This window comes from Anabrus simplex, chromosome 1 (assembly GCF_040414725.1).
Source record: "Anabrus simplex isolate iqAnaSimp1 chromosome 1, ASM4041472v1, whole genome shotgun sequence".
NCBI lineage: Eukaryota > Metazoa > Arthropoda > Insecta > Orthoptera > Tettigoniidae > Anabrus > Anabrus simplex.
The window spans coordinates 618744659-618760721 of record NC_090265.1 but is presented as its reverse complement, the minus strand read 5'-3'; positions in this window follow the sequence as shown (position 1 = coordinate 618760721).

The following is a 16063-nucleotide window of genomic DNA, read 5'->3' as shown; positions in this document are numbered from 1 at the left end:
TTGCGACAAATGGGCGGGCGGTGCCGACTGAGAGCAGCAGTTTTGTCCACAAGTCCGCGACATTGCAACTTATCCCCTGTCACTCGTATTCAAAACGAAGACTTTGTTCAGTGTTAACGTTTTACAGTATGTGGTTTTACTTCGTGTTTATAAGCGTCACTTGGCTATAATATTACCTTTTCCCTTCTTCTTTTTAATTCTACCGAATTCCTGCAAGCTCATGGCCCATTTATAAATCTTTGAACGCCAAATTTGCCACCCTCCGCATTTGCCAGGGCACAATTCGACAACTTGCATATCCTCATTGACGGTGTTCTTGCCGTCTTCCTGCTTAGGTCGCACGCGAGGCCGCCGATAGTCATTTTGTAGCGGGAGAATTTTCATTATGTTTCTAACGCCATAGATCAGGCCCGTGGTATAGGACTAGCATGCCTTTCTGATTACCGTCCAGTTGAAGAATTTTAATTTTTATTGAGGGCTGGAACGTTTTCTACTAACCTTGCAAGAGCTCGAGCATGGAGCGACAACCAATAAACAGCGCTGTGAAGTTGCAGAAACTGAGGTGCGCCATCAAGTCAAAACGCCTGAGCATGATGTCGAATGTCATTATCTATCATTCTTCATGAAAATGCCCGTCTCCATATTGCCAACTTTGTGAGGAGTACGCTGCAGAGATTTGGTTGGAGAACTCTTCAACTGCCTCCCTGCATTCCAGATCTCTCTCCATACGGATTTCACTTTCCTGGGAAGAAGAAAGATTTTCGTGAACGTTGGTTTGCATCGGACGACGACCTGTGTGACTCGGTACAGATGTGGTTCCATAGACAGCCCGCCAGATATTTCAAGAATAAGATTGACCGTCCCATCACGCAGTAGAATAAATGTCCTAACATTTCTGGTGATTAGTTTTGTTAGTCGTTAAAACTTTAACAAATCAGCCTTCAGAAATTGTCTTTGCTTTACTAAGTGTCTTATTCGAACCTGGATGTTTGGGATCTAGTCGTTGACCCTGGATAAGTTAGAAGCCACTGATCAGACATCATACTTAGCCTGAGTTTACTTGAAGTATGGTGGTGCCCTTCTTGCAGTCAACAGTACGTCGATTTTCCATCCAACTGGTGACCACGCCCAACGTTGCTTATCTTCGAAGATCTCACTGGATCCGGTGTATGAACATAGCTACGACGATGACATGGTTTGTTTTGTACATTACGTATTTTGCTGCTCCCTGAACTGTCTTTTGTCGAAAATGCACACCGTCACCAACAATAATGAAAACAATCAAAAACAGGACAATAATAGCAACAACAATATCCAGGCAGTTCTTTGAATATACTTCATTGCCGGCTGCGATCCACATAAAATCCAATATTGCGTTTGTTTGATGCAATATTGATTTAATAAATTACCATCAAAATGTTCACGATATGTGTATGAAGCAGCGAGCCACGAGTTCCTGACCACTTTAATTTTTCCCAGGATCATGAATATTGGATGTAACATTCCGCTCCGACGTTCTTCCACTTCCGATACAAGTATTGAATTTCTTAACATTCTCCCTTCAATTCTATGGAGTTTTACCTCATAAACTATGCACATTGACAGCTTGTAACTTGAAAACTTATTCTTATTTCCAATAAAAATTCAGTGTTGAATGCCTAATATTGATTAAAATAGACTTGCTACGTTTTTTATCTGAAAATTAAATTATGGATAGTTGCTAGTAATATCCGTGCCACCTCAGGTAGTTTGTGATAAGATGAATATACACATCCAGTCCCTGAGCTTGAGGAATGAATCAGACAAAACTAAAATATCCGACCGGGCCTGGAATCGAAACCGGGGCACTCTCTACCAAGGCCCCTATTTTGAGTATTCATACAAAGAGCCGGACAGTTCCCTCGCCAGGGTGATACAGAAAAACTACAATCCACGCAAATATAGTTCAACACACGTAGCTCACTTTACACCTCACCGAGCAGATATCACAAGTTGCAGGTAGAAAGTACACATTGGATTTACTGAACCGTGACACAAAGACAGAACGAACAGTTCTCCTGGCAACGTGAGAGATCCCCTGATTTATCCCGATAAAAACTCACGACTTACAACTAGCTATAGAATCGTTAACAACAATATAATTGACACACGATAAAGAATAAGAAGCATGGACTTAAAAGCACAAATGTAAAGGTACAGATTTATAGATTATACTAGTTTCAACGTCAACTTTTTCTACCCTATAATATAGAAAAGTATGATAGGTAAGCCTGCATGACTACATGAGTAGGTACACAAGGCATTGCACAAGAAAACTGAATTTCATCTCAACATATGGTTCCAATCAGCATGAATTTTCGCTGCTAATGAAAATCTTCAGCCTGTTTCCAGTCATTCAACCGGGTCACGAATAGAATGGATGAAGCCCCCATCTAGCGGTGAGGATAGGAAATGTGCCGGCTGCCGTGGCCTGTCGCACTCCTCTGGGGTAGTGATTAATGACTGATGGGTGATGTGAAATGGTATTGGAGAGTGTTGCTGGAATGAAAGATGACAGAGAAAACCGGAGTAGGCCCTACCCGGAGAAAATCCTGCCCCACCTCCGCTTTGTCCAGCACATGGAGTGACCAGGAATTGAACCACGGAACCCAGAGGCGATAGGCCTGCGCACTGCCGCCTTAGCCACGGATGCTCGCTAATAATAATAATAATAATAATAATAATAATAATAATAATAATAATAATAATAATAATGCACGACTCCTTGGTTAATTGGTCATTGTACTGACCGTCGGTTCAGAGGCCCCCAGATATAACTTCCGGCCGGGCCGGGAATTTTAACTGTATAATTCCTCTGACTCGAGGACTGGGTGATTGTGTTCGCATTAATACACTTCACTTTTCATGTATATATAAGACACTGTCAATTACCACAGAAACACGCACAAGTGAGCACGTCCCCACAAACGCATCTCCAAACAGCCTTAACATCAGGAGGGGCATCCGGCCGTAAATCTGGGCCAAATCAGCATTAGGTGCCGACCTCAATAAATTGGGTAAAAGGCCAGGAATGTTGTTATTATTATTATTATTATTATTATTATTATTATTATTATTATTATTATTATTATTATTATTATTATTATTGATAATAAAAATAATAATCGTATGGGTCCCGCACATGGTATCAATTTCGATGTTCCATTTTGTTCTAACAGATGGTAGAGGAACCGGACCTCTGTTGGGTGACCTATGATCCATTAATTTTATCGCTAACACCAAAGTAGCGCCGTATAGCCGATATCATAAGACACTGAGTGCTGTATGGACTTTCTCCTGCCCTGTAGAACTTTGACTTCCAATGTCGAATTTGAATCTGTGAACTTCGGATTATATGCATTCCACTGGTCATTCCATTCCAAATTGCTTGGCTCTTCATATCTGTTTGAAATTGAGATTTACCAAAAATAATGGTTTCCAGTCAGATAATGAAATAGAAACAACAAGATTAAGGTACATCAAGAGCCACTCTAAATTACCTTAATTGGCTGCGTGGATTATCTGCAATTTTCTAACATTTACATTTTATTCAGTCCACGACAGTGTTTCGGACAGATACCGATGCCTGTCTGCTAGTTAAACGTGGTCATGTTTGGTAATGCGATTTTAATGTTTCTTTTTTTTTTAACTGCTATAAAAAAAATGGAAGGAGAAAACAATATAGAATAACTTAGCACGCGAGTTCTTAGTCGTCGTTAGATCAAGGAGAAGTTATTTGTTGCACGGTAGATGATCATTACCTTTGAAAAAGAGCGTTGTTGCTTGATAACGGATATATTTGCTCTTCATTTATGTCCCTAATTTAATACGAATTAAATCAGTAAGTTGTTAGTATCCACGTATTGAAATTATAATAGAACTTTAGTGAATTAATTCGCTTTGGTAATGTGCTAGTGGCTTTACGTCGCACCGACACAGATAGGTCTTATGGCGACGATGGGATAGGAAAGGCCTAGGAGTTGGGAGGAAGCGGCCGTGGCCTTAATTAAGGTACATCCCCAGCATTTGCCTGGTGTTAAAAATGGGAAACCACGGAAAACCATCTTCTGGGCTGCCGACAGTGGTGTTCGAACCCACTACATCCCGGATGCAAGTTGACAGCCGCGCGCTCCTAACCGCACGCCCAACTCACCAGATCTTTGGTAATGTGGTCACCCACTTCTATCTTGCTTGTTTTCCATAAAAGGTTCTTTCTTGGGAGAACTGTGCAAATTTCCTTGTACATTCTTGTAAGTGTAGCACACATTTAATATAATGTATGAAAGCGAATACTGGGAATGTTAAGCTCTTTTAACCTCCTATGCGGGATAGAGTCGAATTTGCATTCCTTTTTTTTTTTTTCCGAGCATTACCTAAAATGAATTATGTTGAAAATAGCAAAAGTTATTACATAGTGTAGGCTACTTGCAGACTTCCTTAAATGTAGTTTTAACAGATTTCTGAAACTCCGCCTCGTAAACGTTCATGTAAAGTAGCCAGGCCTATATTCGAAAAACATATACATTAGATTATTTTTATCCTCTTCCGCCCGGAATGTGTCACGCAAAATTCCACTTTATTTAAATTATTTTCAAGGAACGTGAGGAGGCAACAATTGGTGTGGACCAGCGACATAAAAAGTTGTATAAGTGATACTATTTCCACTGGCATTCTTTTGTCTGCCGCCTCTGTGGTGTAGTGGTTAGCGTGATTAGCTGCCACCCCCGGAGGTCCGGGTTCGATTCCCGGCTCTGCCACGAAATTTGAAAAGTGGTACGAGGGCTGGAACGGGGTCCACTCAGCCTCGGGAGGTCAACTGAGTAGAGGTGGGTTCGATTCCCACCTCAGCCATCCTCGAAGTGGTTTTCCGTGGTTTCCCACTTCACCTCCAGGCGAATGCCGGGATGGTACCTAACTTAAGGCCACGGCCGCTTCCTTCCCTCATCCTTGCCTATCCCTTCCACTCTTCCCATCCCCCTACTAGGCCCCTGTTCACCATAGCAGGTGAGGCCGCCTGGGCGAGGTACTGGTCATACCCCCCAGTTGTATCCCCCGACCAAGAGTCTGAAGCTCCAGGACACTGCCCTTGAGGCGTTAGAGGTGGGATCCCTCGCTGAGTCCGAGGGAAAAGCCGAACCTGGAGGGTAAATAGATGATGATGATGATGATTCTTTTGTCTTCGTGAAGTCACATAAGACAGGTAGATTTCCCCGAAACTGAACAAATTGTAAAAGGAATAACTGACGGTTAAACCATGAATTATGTACCCAGTTAACGCCCCGATCACGATGAAAGAGGCTCAGTTTTCTCTCAAGACTGAGAAAGATGTTCAGTTATTGTTAGTGGTATATCGCGAAAAGAAGATATAGTTGGATAGGTCATTTACTCCGGCATTCATCATGGTGCACCACACTGCTTGAAGGGAAACTGGAAGGAAAGACTAGAAGAGGACGACCAAGAGCAGGGTTCCTCGATGGCATTAAAGGGCGACGTCCATATCAACTAATCAAGCAGCTGGCTCAGGATAGAAGGTCGTTGGACGAGGACAGTCATGCTACCCACCAACCATCAGCTTGAGGAGAATGAGAGAGAGAGATAGAGTCGAACTGACGCTTGTACATTATCGGTGATATAAAAGCGTAGGAATTGTTAGGTTGACGGATGGCCTAATTTAAACTACAGTATTAGCGCCCAAGCATAGACTTTAATAAGGATTTCCCAAATGAAACTGAGAATTATTATTTTCTTTTTTTTTTTTAATGCTGCTTTACGTCGCAGCAACACAGATAGGTCTTATGGCGACGATGGGATTGGAAAGGGCTAGGAGTGGAAAGGAAGCGGCCGTGGCCTTCATTAAGGTACAGTCCCAGTATTTGCCTGGTGTGAAAATGGGAAACCATGGAAAACTATCTTCAGGACTGTTGCCAGTGTGGTTCTACCCCACTATCTCCAGAATACTGGTTACTGGCCGCACTTAAGCGACTGCAGCTATCGAGCTCGGTAACGGAGACTTTAGTACGAACGTCGTTATTTGAAGAAAGAGAAAAACGCGCATGCGTCGTTGGATGGCTTCATAAATTATGTTAGGAAGAAATCATTTTATTGTCGGAAAGATTCAGCGCGTGCTTTTTGCATGGGTGAAAGCAAAGTAAATATGTACGGTTTTGCCGGGAATTCGTCCGAAATTGCCCAGTGTCTGTTATTGAGTTTATTGCGACAGATAGTACTAGCGGAGCCGGTTTATGAAGCATGTGTATGGGAATGAGTGCATAACGCACCTGCTGCTGTAGATCAGTGGTAGAGTGTCGGCGTCCGGATCCTAAGATAGCGGATTCAAACCCGGTGGAGGTTGTCGCATTTTTGAAGGGCAGAATAGTTCATTCGACACTCCATGTCGAAGGATGTATGTCGGCATGCAAAAGATCTCTGGTGACACATTTGGTGTTTACCGTACAAAATTCATTAAGAATCTCAGCCATAGACAGCCCAGAGAGTTTCGGTTTACTCGGTCTGCCAACTAGTAGGCCTAGAATAAAACGAAACGTCGAAATTGACGATCAGACAGCCAGATGGCGTCAAATTGGAATGTGTGCACACGGTAGCTGGGGCTATACGATTATTATTATTATTATTATTATTATTATTATTATTATTATTATTATTATTATTATTATTATTATTGTATAACATGTTGTTCAGTTCACAGCACCGCCGTCTCGATCCTCTTATACTGCCTGCTCTATGCCACTAGTTTAACACAGGAAGGCGCGACTACCAATATTTCTCCAAGTCGCCGTAAGAGTGCAGCAGTAGACGCACAATATTCGCTGTCAGTGTGGGTGTAGCACTGTGTTATTGGTGCATGAATGTGTGTGAAAACCTGAGTTATTTCGTACAATGAGTAAACGTATGTGGTCACTTCCGTTCGTACAAGATATATTTTGTATAGAACTGTGAAATGAATTAATCATGCTATGCTTATAGATATTTAAAAAGTGATTTTAAGGTGTTGGTACTTGTTTCTTTCCGTTTGTGCAAGGTTTATTTTTTGTAGAAATGGAACTTTGGATTCTTTCCCCGAAATATTCAACTGCTGTGTACTATTTTGCCAATCTCGGCAAGGTGGTTCGCAGCCAGAAAAGATACGACTCCATGAAATACCATCTAGAAGGGAATTAAGAGAAAAGCGTCTGTCGGCTTTATCTAGGCAAGGACCTAATAAAGGAAGTAATTGGATATCCTCAGATTACTCTCGCATCTGTGCCTTTACACTTTATTACAGAAGCTGATGGAGCCTCCGCGGCTCAGGCGGCAGCACGCCGGCCTCTCACCGCTGGGTTCTGTGGTTCACATCCCGGTCACTCCATGTGAGATTTGTGCTGAACAATGCGGAGACGGGATAGGTTTTTCTCCGGATACTGCGGTTTTCCCTGTCATATTTCATTCCAGCAACACTCTCCAATATCATTTCATTTCATCTCGCATTCATTAATCATTGCCCCGGAGGAGTGCGACAGGCTTCGGCAGCCGGCACAAATCCTATCCTCGCTGCTAGATGGGGGCTTGATTAATTCCATTCCTGACCCGGTCGAATGACTGGAAACAGGCTGCGGATTTTTTTTCAGAAGGTAATTAAAGCCGTGGAGGATAGTGGATTCCTTGTGATAAGAATTGTGACGGACAATCACAAAACAAACGTCTTCATGTTTAGACATTTTGGACAACTTCAGATATCCAGACGATATTCCAATCAAACTAGAAACAGGAAATCAAATCCTAATTTGCGGGTATTAGGTTCGTGCTGTTGAAGAGAGGATGGAGTGTGGCATTTGTGTCAGCAACATCTCACTGCCGAGAGCTTCGGCACCGCTAAATGGCTGATTATGCATCAGGACAGAGGAGTTCGATACCGAAACCTTGTTTTGTTGCTCTGGTGAAACATCTGCAGGAGTTCGTTTAAGCTGCTGTGCCCTATTGTCGAAGTTCTTCAAACGTACGAGCGTAATACGAAGAATTGCGACGTCTTCCCTTTCAGAATACCGGGCGAGTTGGCCGTGCGGTTAGAAGTTCGCAACTGTGAGCTTGCCTACGGGAGATGGTGGGTTCGAACCCCCCACTTTCGGCAGCCCTGAAGATGGTTTTCCGTGGTTTCTCATTTTCACACGCCGTCTTCTTCCCATTCCTAGGCCTTTCCTATCCCATCGTCGCCATAAGACCTATCTGTGTTGGTGCGATATAAAACAAATAGCAAGAAAAAATCCTTTCAGAATGTGTTTTGTTACAGTGTGAGGTCAAAGAACATCAGCAAACTGTTAGTGATATTATACTAATCAAGTTCGTAAGACCTCTATTATTTGATATTTTGTTGGCAAGAACACAAAAAGTACGGTACCACTCCAAGCCTTCGTCCGGGAAAATCCTTAAATTGTGCATGAACAGGTAATATTGTCGATATTTAATATTACTGATGTAATTTACGAGCTTAACTGAACATATGACCATACTGCATAGTGTTTTGTAGGCTATCGTCATTAGAATAAGTTTAGAGCATTGTGCGTCCATGTCTGCCATCTAGCGGAGAAATTTTGTCGCAGCGTAGTCGCAAAAAGGCTCGCATAGAGCAGGCAGTATAGGAGGATCGAGACGGCTGTGGTTCACAGATAGTATCAGGAATGTCATCATGGACTAGTATAAACGTGTCGAAACCAGGTCGGACACAGTGCGCAGCCTGGTGAGAAAATTTTAAAACATCAATGAAGGAATGCCGGTTTGAAAGTAGTTGTGAGTCCGGGACTCTGTTGAATAATGGTTCCGCGTCAAGTACGGACATTGTTCGCTCAGGGTATGTATTCATGGATCTCTAGGAATCTAGCTTGAACCAACAACGCTTTTTTATTTAGGGAGATTTATCATCCCTACTTCACACACCGAGCAGAACGCGCCACGGCTATGGAGGCAAGCTTCGAGAGACGTGTGAGTTCAAACTCCACCGTCGACTTCTCTCTGATTTCCCATTTTCACATCCAGGCAAATAACGGGAGAGTTTCTATTCATAGGGCATGGCTGATTCGTTCCATCTACTTACCCAATTTCATTCAGCACTATTAATTTCATCTTCATTAGCTCCTCAACTGAAATTGGTGTCAGGAAGGGCATCCGTCCGTAAATACCTGCCATAGAAATTCATTTCGCCCCATCCCCGACCTCGTATCAAGAAACGGGGCTAAGGTGTAGATATACATACTTCAATATTTACTTCCTGCAAGTTCACATATTCCAAGCAATAAACCATTAAATAAACTAACAAATGTCTCAGTTTCACTGGGACAACACCTATGCATTAAATTTGCTGACATTACGCAAAAATTTAATTTTACTGTACTCTTTCTTTTTACTTATCGAATGTGTTATTATTACACACTATGTATATCGTACCAATAACGCCGGTACAGTGATTGGCTTAGGCCAACCCGCGTTAGTATTGCATCAGCCGTAATTTTTAATAATTTACAAGCTGTATGACTTGTATAATTTGATTGCTATGTGGTTGTTTCGTTCGGTACTATATCAGTGCGTTTGTTGCAGTTGTGAATATTATTTAATTCCATTGCGATGTTTTAAGGATATAGTGAAATAATCACTATGTGATGAGTGAGTCTAGCGTTAGCTGGAAGTGGCGTGACGTATGTCAGCTCTTATACGTTGGAGTTCTCCTTTTTAACTGCTGGAAATACTTCGTGGTCCTTGACTTTCTTAGGCCGCTAGTTTCACTTTCCGAAGTGTCAGATCCGTTCCACTATTTCCCTCTTATTAGTGTTATGGAGAATGGTTGCTTAGTTTGATTTCCTCTTAAAACACTAATAATCACCACCACAAATACGCCTGTACGCTAAACGTAGTGTGTAATAATTAATTAACAGGAAGTGTTACTGTAAATTACATTAAAATGTGGTAGTAGTTTATTCTCGTTACTAACTTCGGTAGGTAGGGTGACTAGCGTGCTGCGTGATAATTGTTGGTACACGAATTACAAGACGTTACACGGGAGCCAGACATGACCGTTCGTTTTACTGTACACCGGGACACATTTACTATAGTTACGTACGCAAACCCTGGTGACATTTTTTCGAACTTATCTCTCATATAACTCCTACCAATTTCTTGTTTTCAGTCCACTCTGTGCTAGAACAGAAACTGAATTTATTTCACATTGTTTTATACAGTAGCCTACATAGATAATAGAGAAATATTTAACATTGACAATTTATCTGTAACGCTGTGTTGCTAATATCAATGATTTGGAATTTTTGTTGATATTTCAGATACACATGGATACTTTTATTTCAATCTTTCTTGTGCAAGCATGCAATCATTGAAGCTGGAGTTTTAAAAATATGGTAAATGTGTATTGTCTCTGTTTATCATGTCAGAACTGTATAGTAGAGTGCAAAATAAGTACAACAATACTGCAATGTTACAAGAGTGAACGGATGCTGTGACATTGCGTGGAGATAAATTTGAGGCTCTGATTTAATTTACGGAATATCTAATGTGAGGGTTGAAAAAATCCGTAAACTTCACAAGTGCTGTAATCACTTAAATACTTACGTTTTTGACTTAAAGACACCTAAATGGCCATCCTACTTCATGCCGTAGTGCCAACGAATAACGAACTTAACTATAGTAACAACAATGATTCATGATAGGCAGGATAAACAGGACCCAGGTGGACCGCCTAAGACGACATAGCCACAGCAAGCGGGACGGAATAAGACGCGAACACTGGACAGCATGAGCAAGACACCAAGATGGGTCGGACTTCGGATCGCCTACGACAAGACAAGGATACCGAACACCGTTGGGGACTGAAAAACATTAGAAGGCATCGTAGACAAGTTTAATTACCCTGGAAAATATACAGCATAAAGCAACAGGAGCAACGAAAGGATACAGTAGAAAGTGAAGAAGGTGAGGACGACCTACCTCGCTACCGGAGATTTGTGTAATAAAAGGGACATATCAACAGACTTGAAGATTAGACACTATAAGGCAATAGTGAGGAAGGCAGTACTGTACTCGGCCGAGACAATGACATAAGGAAGGTAAGGGGCAGAACAACTGGAGAAAGAAGAGGGGAATTCCAAAAGAAGATACTGGGACCAAATTGACGAGTTGAGGGATGGGAGCGAAGATCATGAGACGAACTCCACAGACGATCTCAGAGGTAATGAGACACAAAAGAGCAAGGTTTGATGGACATTTGATGAATATGGACATGGACAGAATGACCAGAAATGCATAGCCGACAACGGCTAAGAAGACAAAAGAAGGGGACCAAGTTGGCTGCTGAACTCGGGAAAGACTGGACCAATATGGGGAACAAGGTAGAAGGGGCGGAGAAATCGGAAAACAAATACACTCCAAACGACATGCCGGAGAAAGGTGCAAGACAGAGGAACACAATTGGAGGAGACAATGGAAGAGGATACTGAAAATCTCAGCTGAAGAACGGGAAAGGAGGAGAGAAACGATGAAGAATTTCAGGAATAAGAAAAAAAATGGTGCAAAATTTCCCATGATTACCAAATGTCTCCTGGATATGGCATGCCATTAACGGTTGGTAGGTAAGATTGCGTGGCCAAACCAAAATAGCTTGCTCGGTTGCTAGGTTATACTTCCGTAATACCTTTTGTGACGAAAATGTTTCAGACGACCCCAGCCATTAAAATATATATCAAAACCACAATGAAAATAGTAGTAGTAACAAACTTCAAATTTTGTTCTAATGCAATTAAAGTCCATTGATATAAAATATCACATTTGAAATGAAAGAGCTGAAACGAGCGAAAAAATATAAATTGAACGTAAGGGAGGTAATAAGTAGTACTTTTAATGAATTTAAAATATTTATAACTCGATGTAGTAAGTATGGATGTTACAAAGTTAGCACCAGAAAAACAGGAATTATTCGTTCATTAAAACCAAAGCCGTCACCTTCATAGTACTGTACTCTTTGTAATAGGGAATCTCTGTAAGTCAAAAATATCTTAGTGAGACATTGAACATTTAGCAAAACAAAAAGTTAATTCTTAGTTTCGTTGCGTATTTGGTGATAAGAATGTCTGTTAAATGTACTTGTAATTTTGTAACGTCAAAAAATTTCAGGTGTCAAGAAGTTGATCCTACTGGAAGTGTGCCAAGTAAACTCAACAAAGCTTATAACTTCTCTCGCCTGCATTCCACTTGTCAGCTTTAAGGGTTATAGAGAAGAGATTAACTGTTTTCCAATAGTAGTCGCTCTTTCTCGCTAACTTTCAAAGACGAACGTAGCATGTTTTGTTGTCAGAAATTCACGAAGTAGATATTAATTTCTTAACTTCCTGGGCATACATACCCGAGCATTTACTCTCTTACATATATTTATCATCTATCTTGCCACTCCTGCTTTTCTCGTATTTCCTTCATATGAATACCGTGTCTAATTATTTAAAGTCACCGTCATTCGCTCGTTTCCTTAAACAAGCTTAAGATGTTTGGTGTATAAATTTCGTATTTCAGTTCTTCTACATGTAGTTCATATTTTTGTTACTAAGGGTTACTAAGGGTGGTGATCAGGAGTAGCTATGTGTCACGTTCTGATGAAAGGAATTGACACCGAAATTGACAGAAAAATACTCTTATTTTACGAGTATATATATATATATTTTTTTTTTTTTGCATTTTACATGTCAGTCAGATGAACTGGAATTCAACTCTATTATTATTATTATTATTATTATTATTATTATTATTATTATTATTATTGAGCGTATGACATAAAACTATATATCAGTATGTACATAGAAAAGAGAATGATAAATAGAGTACATAATTGCACACGCAAAACATTAATATCCAAGTTACTAAGATATTCCACTGATTCAGGTGTCACGTTGACAAAACCTCCTGGGTTACCATGGTAAGCCCTCAGGAAACACTCACTTACATCTTACCCGGTCTGTCCCTCAGCACTACAATCACACACAGGAAATGACAACATGCTCCATTTGTAGGGGCCATCAACACATTCAACATCACTCACTTATTTTCTTAAACTTCTAGTTAGGAGCGTAGAGCAGAACCAGGTTTCGCCATCCGGTTCCACCGATCTATTCAATGTCCACATATATCTTCCTCTTCTTTGTACTTGCGGATTCCACTGTAGGGCTTGTTTGGCGATGTTGTAACAGATCTTTGCAATATATATCTCATCCACTACCATTTCAATGAATATTTCGAACACTGCTATTTCCTCTTGATCTGGTCGATAGGCAACTGGCGTAGTATTTCACAGAGTTCCTCATTGGGCACTGTATGCCTGCTATACTTCTAAGATATCTGTTTACAAATAACAGGATCTTTCTTGTCAGCTGCTTCATTGTTTTCCAAGTCTCACAGGAATACAGCAAAACTCTATATTGCTATTGAAGTTCTTCATTTTGGTTCTAATACTGAGTCCCTTTGACTTCCATGAGTTACGAAGCATCACGAAAGCTTCCTTGGCTTTTCTTTATGCGCCTGTCGACGTCGTAATCTGCACCTCCATTAGCTGTTATAAGCTTCCCAGATAGAAGAATCTATCAATGTCTCGCTATGTTCTGTCCATCAACCTGCAATGGTGCGGTGTAGTAGCGATTCCCCAAGCGCATATCCTTCGTCTTTGATTAATTCGTTAAATAACCCGTACAGCAAGAAAACATTTATGTGGGTCTCAACAACACCTTGAGAATTATTTCAAACCCTATGAAATCTATAGTAAAAGAGTGGATTCCTGTTTCTGCGAGGGCTGTAAATAAAGCAGTGGGAATGTAGTCCAGACACTCGCAGAAGATCGGGCAGACGCAAATAGGATATGGGAGCGGTCAGGTGGCGCTGTTGTCGATGTGTAGTGTGCATTTGATGGGCATCCAATTGGGAGTGTTGTAGCTGTGTGGCGTTGAAGTGAAGAGTGTAGATTTTACCGCTATAAATAGGTTTTCGAAAGGTGATCAGCGTTCATGTATAAAAATCGGGTTTGCCCGTGGCCAAAATGCATCAAACGTTACATGAAGCCTGTGGTGAGAATGCTTTACCGTATAGGACGTTTGTACGATGGGTCAAGGCACTTCGTACGGGTCGGAATGAGACTGTGGATTTGCACCGCACAAGTCTTGGAACAACCTCCGTACTCGCCAGACATGAGTCCTTGAGACTTCGACCTGTTTCTAAAGTTCAATTAACCCCTCCGAGGCCGCCGATTTCCTGACGTGGCATATGTACTTCAGCAGTAGGGCGCTCCGTCGTTGTCATCATCAGAGAATGCCTTTCCAATGGTCCCCAACAGTTCCCCGACATTTGGCTGAAGGTAATAGATTTTGCAAGTGACTACATTGAAAGAATGTAACGCAATTGTACTTGTTAGTTCATTAAATATTGCGTACTATCGGTATTACCACTACTTTATTTACAACACTCGTATGTCACACTGACCACCGACATCGCTAGTCAGAGAATTCCACAAGATCGAAGAAAATTCACAATTGCTAATTCATGGTGACCTACAGTCCAGCAGGCTGATGTCAAGAAATACACTCCTTTGCACAGCTTGGAGACTACCAGCACAGCACTCTCACTAAACCAGTGGTCACTCGACTAGAACTCGACTGCTGCTTCAGAATTTCGTGGTATGTCACCGTGAAAGAGCCTGGATTCTGTCTACCCAGAGGACTGTGGGCTAGGTTGAATATAATTTATACCGACCGTGGTGTATATGAGTACATTGAGACATCTATTGACCTGATTGGCCTATTGAAGGGGCAAACTTATATTTTAGTCATGATTGGCTGGATTCTCCATTTACGGAAGTAATTTCCGATGGCAGCCAAGTCTTTAGTGGGAAAAACTTAAGTAGCTTCAAAGTTCCATTTACGTGTAAATATTGCTCAGTCATCCGGGTAACTAAATTATTACATTTCAGAAACTTGCCTGCCTGCAAAAGACACAAGATGGATGAAAAATAATTAAAACATTGTCATATTTGTTTAACGTCCGTCTTCTTTGCTGAGTAGTCTACATAACGTTCTATTCAAATGGCACCAGGCTTGATTCACGGGAAGTATGGTCCTCTCTCCCTTAGATCGGGAACTGCGTGTTTGTGTTTGGTTTAATAAACACATTTCCATTTACGCACACCACACTGACAACCACTGCATAGAAATCTATTTTTTTTTTTTTTTGCTAGTTGCTTTACGTCGCACCGACACAGATAGGTCTTACGGCGACTATGGGACAGGAAAGGGCTAGGAGTGGGAAGGAAGCGGCCGTGGCCTTAATTAAGGTACAGCCCCAGCATTTGCCTGGTGTGAAAATGGGAAACCAAGGAAAACCATTTTCAGGGCTGCCGACAGTGGGGTTCAAACCTACTATCTCCCGAATACTGGATACTGGCCGCACTTAAGCGACTGCAGCTATCGAGCTCGGTAGAAATCTATTAATAGTCTGTATTCCTTTACTGAGGGTTAGCGTAAGGGAGTACATTCGGCCGTTAAACAGCTTCAGTTTCACATGTGCAGGGCAAATCACAGACTGTTGATCAGATGATAAAACACTAGCTTTATTACTCCAAATTCCTGGGTTCAAACCCAATTCAGTCTAGTGGTATTTCGCAGTGCTCAAATACGCCCTGCTTCGTGTTGATTTATGACTGCATTAAAATAACTCCTATGGGAAAAAATATGATATCTATGCTTCCCCGGAAACCGTAAGGACAGAAAAGTGGACGTAAAACCAATAATATTGTTATTTGACGTAGGGACATTGAATAGGATGAATAAATGAGAACTAAGCAAGCTATTTTGTACATCACAACTCCACGTAACAAATAATTCTATGGCAAAACATCCGTAAACCGAAACTCTGTCAAAAAATAGTTTAACCGAAACGTAGCCTAGTCTGCCTCTACTGTATGGTGTAGTGGTTAGTGTGATTAGCTGCCACCTCCAGAGGC